This window comes from Leptosomus discolor, chromosome Z (assembly GCF_034619465.1).
Source record: "Leptosomus discolor isolate bLepDis1 chromosome Z, bLepDis1.hap2, whole genome shotgun sequence".
NCBI lineage: Eukaryota > Metazoa > Chordata > Aves > Leptosomiformes > Leptosomidae > Leptosomus > Leptosomus discolor.
The window spans coordinates 77,253,189-77,263,960 of record NC_141419.1 but is presented as its reverse complement, the minus strand read 5'-3'; positions in this window follow the sequence as shown (position 1 = coordinate 77,263,960).

Genomic DNA, 10,772 nt, shown 5'->3' with positions numbered 1-10,772 from the left:
GCAATACAGACCTCCTTTTGACAAGCTGCTTTTGATTATGCCACTGGGCTTCAAAACTTACTTCTGTAGAACTTGCCAGTTTATCAACCTCTGTTGAAGGTTAAAGCCCAGACCTTCAGCCATTTAAAAGAATGTAGCTAAACGAAAGCCCTGAAGCTCTACCGACTGGCAACAGCCACTTAACTCTCTGTATTACTCAGTCATGTTTCCTTAGGGCATCATCACTGAAGTACCTGCAGACACTCAGGTTAAACAGTTTCCTTACTCTCTTTCCTCAGTGAGAGAATTGTTTATGCATGGTGTGTTTTATTTTGTCAGAAGTTTGCTTGAGTTTGATTTCCTTCAATATACATGTCATGTGCGTTTATGGAGAAATAAATGTATAAAAACTTGGTGTGCCCTCAGAGGTTAAGGTGGTGAGATTTTATTGCTTAGTTCTGTGGCCTGAGACTCTGTCTCCTGCACAGATGAGCTTTACGCTTCTGGCTGGGTGTAAGAATTGTAACTGCTAACCTTGGGGTCTATGCTATAGAAGTCCTATGCTCAAGTCAATGAAAAGAAGGAAAAAGATCTAAAGTTTTATTCAATAGTCTTGGAGGACAAGATGCGGAAAACAGACAGACATCAGAGTGGGACTGAATTTTTTTAAGAGGTGGAATGTGTTCACATTCCTTATATTGTGAGGGAAACACATCCTCATATTCTTCGCTGGGTTGGGACCAAGCCCCCGTAACTGTGATGAAGTCTTTTGTTATTCCAAACGACAGATTATTTGCTGGGCCTCCTGCCTCAGGATAGGCTGTTGAATCTCAGTGCTAATAAAGCCCTGCAAGGTTGTCTGGAAGCAAGCATTTGGCATGCAGCATGTCTGACAATTCCTAAATGAGCACTGAGGCAGACAAAAAGAAACAAAGCAGCTACAGATCTGTTAACAGGGAGAGGAATAAAATGCAGCTTAGTAGCAACTGACAGTTTGTCTCTTGCTGATTATTGCAACACAGGTGGAGATATTATCAAATAAAGAGCAATATTCCACTCCCATTTCTTGGTCAGGTTTGTAGAAAGGGATGGGCACAAGGCTTGATCAACAAGTGCTGAGCCTGTAAGCTCTATGTAATACCACTGAGTGCTGCTGAGACTAGCAGCTCACAAGTACGGAAGAATAAATGGTCCAGACAGAGTAAACCGAGCTGAAGCAGCTAACTTATAACTCAGCCACCTTGCTACAGAAAATACATTGAGGGTGGAAGTATACAGTGGCCACTACTGAAAGGTTTGTATTTACTCCCGTACAGCATGCAGAAACACCTGCAGACCCTCAGTTCCCTTACAGAGAGGTGAGAAGCAACTGTTGTTAGCAATTATCACCATGACGATAAATACTATTTATCGTATTATTTAACATTATATTACACTAGATTTATTATAACCTTTATAATACTAAGGACAGCTTAGCTGTACTCATAGTGACAAGCCATAATCACCTTGCTTTATAACATTGCCCTTACCTGAGATCATTGTTCTGTCTCAAGCTTTACTGAGGAAAAAAGTTCCTCTGTCTTAAAGCAAGTAGTAGGGAATATTATAATGTTGACTGTGGGTTTAGATAGATTTAATTCAGTTGTTTTAGAAATGTATACATGCTAAATATGTTTAAACATCAGTCTGAAGCATTACTCTTTCTGATTTAAAAAAGCTGCTTTTGTATTTTTTTTAAATAGTAGAATAAAGATGTTAGTAATTGTTACATTTACAGTCTAAGACTCTGACTGTTTCATTTCTTACATTAACACCCCTTGAATTCATAGGCTCCTTTAGCCCTTTGTCCATAGCTTCTAAAGAAATAATTGTCTTAAATCTTACTTTTGCTTTCCACTGCAAGCATTTTCTTAGTTGTTGAGTATGTTCTCATTGCAGGGAACAGTTATGAACTCTAATTTGGACAAGTCTTCAGCTACAAACAATAATTTCTATAATTGTCGTCCTGTCTCTACTCATTTTATTTCTTTCTTGTTTGGAGGGAGTAATGGTCCTGGTGGAAATAACTGCCCCCTTCCCTTCTTACTGAACATAAATTATCCCCTTTTTTGACATATTTTAAACTTTTCAAAGCATCACAGCACAGAAATACCAGTGTCTTTGGAAATTAATTGATGTTTGTTATTTCTGTCACCTAGATTGGTAACGTACACATTTCTCTAAAAAAAATCTCAAATGGACATGGAATTATGAGGCTGTCAGTAATTATATTCTGGTAAAGTCAGTTGTAGCGATTTGCAACATGTGCAAATAACGAGAGGACAGAGGTAGAACAAGGATCCAGCAGGAATTCTATCATAAGACCTTAGGACTTCAGTGTCTGTTTTGCTCTTGTGACTGAAGGATGTCACAAACAGGGAATTCAAAGTCCACTGGCAGATTGTAAGTCTCTACTGATTCTTCTCCTGTCCTCTCATTTTATAACAGCATAACTGTGTCAACTCAGTCGAGTTTATAATGGAATAAATTACAACAAAAACTGGCTGTTGAGGTTTACTTAATGCTTACATAAACAAATTTCCATTTGTTTATGAGGCTTTGAACTCTTGGTTAAATGCTGTAAATAAAGGGTAATCTAAGTGAAGGCTAAGAAGATCTATTAAAGTAAAGTAAATTCAGCAAAATAATTAGAACCATAAGTTCATTAGTTAAAGTAACTCCACAAAGAAGGATCATGGTGCAATATTGGTCTCATGCTCCTCTCGTGTGAGAGCCAGAGCAGTGTAAGATAACCAGATGCATACTTCTCAGAATTTACAGGAAGCAACAAAAGCTGACATCCTCTGATACAGGCCTGGAGACTGTTTCAGTGAACGAAGGAATAGCTGATACATGCAATTGTCTACTTAAAAACAAAATGAGACTTAAAGGAGTAGTAGATAAATACTGATCTAGTAGATAAATATTTCATTTTTCTGTTTGGAAATTCCATTATAATAACGAAGTAGCTTTCTCTGCTTGAACCTATCTGTAGCACACTGTAATTAGCAAGGAAAATCTTTTTTTATCAGACATGTCTTAAGTCATAATCATTGCACAGAATACAAATGCAAACTGACCCTAGTTGCTGAATACCTACATGTATTCTGAGTTCCTTACTGGCTCTGTTTACTTTCTGCATTTATCCTGCAATAATTCTATCAGCCTGCAAGTTTGCCACATCACCTCAGTGGGCCTAAAACCAATCGTCCTCTTGCCATTTGAAGGAAGGACAAATTACCTGACGACACCCAAGACGTAGTTAAGAAGATCATAGCTGTACAACTTCTTCTGGCTGTTCATGTTTTTCAGAATATTCAGTAATACTCGGCAGTCCTGTGATCTACAGAAGAAAACTTAAAATTCCTTCAGTTTGGTGTGACTCTGCTTAGGCTCCTGGTGTTGGGGATAGTAAATCGGGAAGAAGCAAAGGTAATCATGGAATGCCCAAAGCAAGTTGTCTGTACAGATCTCCTATATGGATCTTGTATCTCACACAATGATCAGTGGTCCCTCCTTCTATGGGAACGATTCAGCACCAGGAATTCAGCAGGCAGCTTTAGGCATTCCAGTATGGCGCAATGAGTCAATGCCTAACTGAAGTGATTAAGAATCTGGAACAATGAATACAAAGTCAGTTAAACAAAACCTTGGATTTTTCTATATTCAGACAGTTCTCTTTATATTAACAAACCAGGTCTTCAAGACGGTATAACTGTAATCATAGTTTTGGAAGTATCATCAGCAATACAAACAATTCCCATTAAAGTCCTTATACCAATAACTCTCCTGAAGAGATGTGGGGGGAAAAGATTCATCAGCTAAATCCACAGCAGTTCACTCCAGGTGACTTTAAAGGCATCTCAGCAGAAATACCTGTACGAGCCAAGTTTGTGTTAATGATCTATAACAGGTCATCCAAGCATAGTCCACTGCACTGAACCCTAGCCAGGCAGTGGAATTTATGACAGCACAGTACATGGGATTCAGTGAAAATACACAGTGAACCTCACAGGAAGTTCAAGTCTGTTCTTTGCTTATCTGTTGTAAAATACATGAAAACAAGTAAAAAATGGGTCTAGCTAATGAATAAGAGGTATTTGTATGAAGAAGTTATCTTTCAAGAACTGTTGAACTGTGATTTAAAAATGGCTGACATATTTTTGGTTACATTTCTTTTTGTGGCTCTATGTTGCTTTGTTTTCCTGAGAGTGCAGCAGTGGATGCAAACATCACCATCTGCAAACAGATGTTAAGAGAGCTTAGGGACAGATTCAGATAGCTGAGTGAAACATGGAGATTGTTTTACATGAAGTGGAGTCTGACAAACTAGAATACTTGCGGTTTCAAATATGTGACATTGAAGGTGGATTGTTGATGATACTTCTTTTCAGATAGCATAGTCCTCAAATGCTGAGCTGTGAAAAAAATCTTGTGTGCCCTTCTTAGGGCAAGAGTATGTGAATGTGCCACCACCACCAGTAATAAAGGTATAACTAGCTAAATCAACCACTTTTTACTGTTCTGTCCACCTTGGAAATTCAAACGCAGCTGCCATTTCAGCATCAAAGCACTGTAAGTAGCAAATTGTTTGTGAACCACTGAAACAATTTGCAGATGAAATACAAAAGTAGATCGGTCTAAGTAACAGTTTTCACTTAACTTGCTGCTTCACGTAACTTCACTTAACTACATGGCACAGTACACAGGAAGCTGAGAATGATAGCCATCTACTCCCACCATGAGTAAACACTATTTTCACAAAAAAAGGGTCCTCCTAGTACCACAATGAACTCCAAATGGTAAGTACCTCAAGTGGTCTTTGTAGGTAAAGAAATATTGTAAAGCAATACTGACCTTCTGAGGACTGGTGGAAGAACTGAACTGTTTATTAAATGTGTTCTATACAAAAGCAGAGGGAGAGATGTGCTGATACATATGCTTGCAACAATCAACTCCTGAACAGAGTGATTGCCTCCTCCAGCTTTTTGAATGCTGATGGAATCTGGAAGAGTCAGATCTTTATCTGATTTATATCAGGAAACATCATTTGATATGTGAGGCAGACTTATAGCAGCTATCTTTACACTAACACCTTTCCTGTTGTTGTCAGTGCCATTATTTAAAGAGTCAGCACCAGTGACTAGCATTCAGCCCCTGCCTAGATTTGATTTCTGTTAACAAAAGTATACTGGCTTACAAATTGTGCCTTCAGCAGACAGTAGTTTGTCAAACGTTCAGCAGCTACAGTACCAGTTACTGATATACACCCACTTGGTATTGACGGCCCACACTCAGAATGCAATGGGTATGCCTATAGTTAGCTGGATAACTGCACACCTTCTAGAAGTGCTAGATGCTTATTGATTGAATAGGCTGGAATAGCTTTAATACTGGAGTATATAATGTAGCTGCCATAAATTCATACTAACTAGTGGGGAAAAAAAGATAGAAAGACCATTACTAGCTTCAGGTTTCCAAGTATTGCCTATTCTGAAGAGTTCACATTTTTGCTGAAAATTATTATTATCAACTAACATACATTTCTTTGTGTGTGTTTTGGGTGAAACATGTCCCCAAGCTTCTAATATCACAGTCCTATATTTTATTTTCCACAGGTGAGTTCTTGAAGGTAACAGAGAAGACAAAGTAAAATTTTGAATACAGAGTATTATTTCTGTATTATTTTGACAATGGGCCAGCAAAGATTGGAGACCATTTAATCTGACAAACATATTAGCCCTACCTTGATACTGGCAGTCCTCCTGTTTTTGCTACAGCTTTGGTTTTCACAGGATTTGGCTGGTTGAGGGAAAAGTCAAAATCAGACTAGTAGAACTGTAACAGCGTTCCAGAATAAAGGGTGCAGAATGCAACACAGAGGAAATAAGTCAGTGTTTGAAAGAAACAGAGGTGAGAGTAGAAAGGATACTATGGCATTTTGTCTGAGGACACTTTGTAAAGCCACTTGCACAAGCCATCACACTACTCCGCATCACTGCAAATAGCGAAGACATGAAAAAGTCTATCCTGCAAAATTCAAGTAGCCACTATTTGTTACTTCTATGAAATTGCCATTATTTCATATGTTCACATGTGTTCGGATGCACCTTTCGGCTTGTCTGAGAAGTCACACTGAACAAGCTTCATATCACATTCTCTAATTACAGGCAATAACAGCAATACCCACTTTTGAGCCTCCCCATCCCATTCCAAAAGCACTGGCTCAACTTGTGGAACTTGAAAAGTGTGTGAGTCCTGGTCCTGACAAGAAACGGTCATCACACTATGCCTCAACATCTCTACGGTCAACAGAGGTTTGCATGCTGCTCATCTGTAAGGACTTTTGTAGAACTACAGGACAGATGAGTCCCAGGTTGGCATTTTACTGTGGTAAGTCCTCATCTCTAGCTGACCTCTGTTTTCATTTTTTAACAGCCATCTCTTGTCTAAAATATTACTTATGTATGCCTTGTATTATTTACTAGTTATTATTTACATATCAGGCATATAACAGTCCTAAGAACTGGATTAAAGGAGGTGGTAGCATTCTCAGAGGAGCCCAGAGCCAGTGTCTCATGGTGGACTGCTGAGCAGCTCCCATGTCTGCCTTTGATCGTCAGCGTTTTATCCAGCCTTCTAAACTTCAAGCTGAATTTCTCTCAACAACTTCTTGTCAGCAAAAAAAGAAAAACAAAGCATGGATTTGTGCTGATCCTGCATCACAATCGTTACCAGATTTCCGGTAAGAGCTCAGGAAGAGGAAACAAAATATGAATGTGAAGTTAAAAAAACTTGTAGCATTTTAAAAATCATGGCAACAAAGCTGCAGAACATTCTCTCTAACACAGCTAGCAGGCATTCAGAAGGAGAGACAGACCAGAAAACGACATGCATAACTGATCCTACAACTGCAATAACAGTAATAATTAACAGTAAATGCTTTTTAATTATATTCCACTTTTTGCAAAGACTTCATCATGATATCTGCTTGTAAATGTTTTAAGTTAATGATAAAATTTTTGTTGATTCTTTAACACAGACATGTGCCCAAGGTAAGTTACAAAAGATACAGTTAAAGGATCAGGCAGGATTCCAGATATCTAGTTGTCCTGAAGCCAAATGTAGGACTCCATTCTGCACTGTTCAAGCAAACCGTTGTGCAGTCAGCGGCTCGGGCACTGTTTGAGGCTTACAGTGTGCATCGTGTACGAGGCTGGACTGAACAGCTTAAATGACAGAACAGAGAGAGGCTGGGTCCTCTTTCAGTGGCATGTGTGCTTTGGTAGCTGCTCCATCAGTGTGTGGGCAAAGGGAGTACTTAAGTTGCTGTTATAATCGGCACACTTACAGTCGATGTGCCACATAGCACACATAGTCTTGCGCAGATGGAAGATGCACTTGATGGATGGAAGGCTGTGCCAGAAAGAAAAAAGTTCTTGAAGGAAAAAAATCTTCCCCTAGAATCTGGGATGAACTATATCCAGGTTGCCCAATTTTCCAGCTTTTTATTGATCTTAATACTGTCTTAATTGCATGCGGAACCTTTCCCTGATTGTCTCTAGGTTCTGAAGTAAACTTCATCATAGTGAACGTTTTATGAACCTATCAGTCAGACATAATTTCTCCCAGCAGTAATACAGTCCATAGGTCTATGGTTTCCAAGGAAGATGACACGGCCTGAAAGGAGGAGTAATCTAAAATTATCTGATACTGTTTCTGCATGTGTAATACTTGGAACTGCAGCACTGATAGTGGGCTAGGTCAAAACCTTTTCTGCCAGTTTAGCTTTAATCCTTTACAGACTCTGCAGATTTCCATGAATCCATTAAAGAGAGCTAGAAAAATCACCACATTTCATGTCCTGATGCAGTATGTTCATTGTTGTTTATAAAAAATCCCCAACAAAACAAAAACATTTTGCAAGTCAGGTTATAGAAGACTTGCTTGTGAAAATCTGGGTTACCTCTGAAGAGGCAATGTCTACATATATGAAATCTTTATAAACAATGTGTATGTATGTTATTTCTACTCATGATGCACAATGCATACCCATACAAAAACGGCATGGTATACATTTATTTTAACAATTAACACAGGTAAATTTTTAACAGAGGTTTTCCTTAAGAGGTTTCCCAGACAAATGCTAACCTAGCCAAGGCCTGCTGAATAAATTAGGAGCTGGACTAGATGATCTTCAAAGCACCCTTCCAACCTAACCCATTCTGTGATTCTGTAATTATATGATTTTATATTCTGGGACAAAAGGAAATAAATGTCGAAGTACTTAACATATTGTTGTTTAAGCACAAAGCCACCATACCATTCTTTTAGGCATGCTTCTCACAGGTCTGTAGAATCCAAATCACTGTGGTTTATGAAACCGAGAGACGTTAAGTTCTTAGTCTTGCTTCCTCTTCCAGACATTTAAAATAATATAAAGGAAAATATCTGGATAAGAGTGCTAGAATTCAATCATGCTCTCTTGCAGCATTCACCAGACACTGATCTCCCTGATTTCACCAGTCAGCTGACCTTCATGGGGTCACGGAAATACGAAACTTAACACACTGTAGATAAGATTTGATGTGGAGCTTGTAGGGCAGCAGATAATGACAGATAAACACACGTCCTGTCCTAGCTGTTCATTTCCTCTGAAAATACAAAGATAACAAAGGAGCAAGCCGACATATTTGTGGCATAGATGTAATGTTTACAGATTTTTAACAGCAGTCCACAATTCAGCATGTTACAGTTTTCAAGCATAGCATTTTACAGTTACCACTATCGTTTTGATTTCCATTAACTCCTTGTATCTTCCTTTCCCACTCAAAATAGTAAAGAGGTGAGAAGGATTAACAGAACAGCTCTCCATCAGAGGCACAACCCGTATTTATTTTCCTTTAAAACTTCATGAACAGTTGCTGATGCTGTTTCACTAGGCATACCTATCAAAGGGGCTTCAGAGAAATGTTTTTCTCTTGCGTAACAGCACACATCTGGCTTGCTCTAGGCATAAGAGAAAAGCCCTTTCATGCACAGAACAAGTCATTGTGCAACGCAGACATGCTGAGTCGTCGATACAGAGAAGATTTCTTGCAAATGATTGATATCACTACAGGAAAGAGCAGTGATTTCGTAAGACTTGTTTCAATAGAAAAGACCACAGAAAGCCACATTGTAGCTATCTGAATTCCTCGGGTGAACCATTTGGTCCTGATGCGGGACAACACAGTGGGAGATCTGGGCGTGAATCGAGCACACAAAGCAGCTTTCAAAACTATTTGGAGAGCCAGCCAGAACTCTCCAGCAAGCTGGGCAGTCCGTGTTAGGGGTACACACTTGCACTAGATAAGCTAATGGCCCCTTTTGGCCTTCACTTATAGTCTGAATCCACTGCTTTTGGAAAATAGTAATCTACTCAATCCTGCACATAAGCATGCCTTCTGAATTCTTGGTTTCACATGTGCAGTTCATTAATTCCTTCATTTCTTCAAACAAGAGGGGGTTTCTTTATTAAAGAAGGGAAATGTATGATTCAACATTTTCTACCATTAGTTTAGTATTCATTTTTGTCTGTTTGCTACTTCACAGCTCTCTCTGGGAGAGGCAACCAACACTCAGTCCGGCTGGGTGTTTTCTGCCTTCTTCAACACTACTGTGAGAAGCCTAGAGCTGGAGGAGAACACCTATGCTTTGGTATTATTCCCAAATTCAGCTGAATGTTGTGTCCAGAAGCCTTATTACGTTATCTTAATGAATACAGATTTCTCCAGAGTGTCACTGAGGTGATTCTGGAAAAAGAAAAAAAAAAAAAAAGAAAAAAAAAAAAAAAAAAAAGGGAATTTTTAGACATACTAATGGCTAATATGTGTTGAACTAGAGTTATGGATAAAGATCATTTGGATGTTTGCTTAACATCTTTTCCCTCATGTAAATAAAATGCACTGTAAACCAGGTTATTTTCAGACTTAGAACTAAATTGTATTGGTTTGTAACACAACTCACAGAAATCCAAGAGCATTTCTTGGGAAACATCATAGCCATCTCTAAGAAAGCAAAAGGAGAACCTGGGAAGTTATAGCTCAATCAGTCTAATTTTATATTTGAAAAGTTATTAGGACAAATTACGAACAATTCATTTAAAAGATCCCATTTAACCTGACAGTACAATTAGATGGGTGAAGCCATAGCAAAAAAAAAAAAAAAAAAAAAAAAAAAGTAGCACTGGAAAATGCCATGGGGAAGAAAGGAAATGCTTAAAAAAAACCCCATAAATTAATGAAAAATAAGCAAACCACCAACCTTGTCTGCATACGTAGAAGGTGCTGGAATGCAAATTTTTAACTCTTCTGTTGTATTTTGGTGCTTACTGGTAACTTCAGCAATATTTCAATTTGAACTACAAGCTATTGGAGATACAGTTCTTCAACTAACATTTAGATCTATAATGGTTTAAAGTGAATCTTTACATTTTTTAAATGCAGGAGGTATCAACATTTCTAATATACTGCCGTGAACCAGAAAACAAGAATGGGTGTGGCAGACAACTCCCAGACTGAAAACAACTGTCTGAGCAGACCAACTAATAAGAGCAATAGCACTGTTACATTAGCAAGGCCATTAAGCAATAACATGAGTAAATAAAAGCGACATAAATTCAAACACATTACTAACCAGCAGCACTGATAAAATTTTCTTGTATTACTGTATTACAAAACACTGCACAGAGTCTTAGCTTATGTATTAAAGAG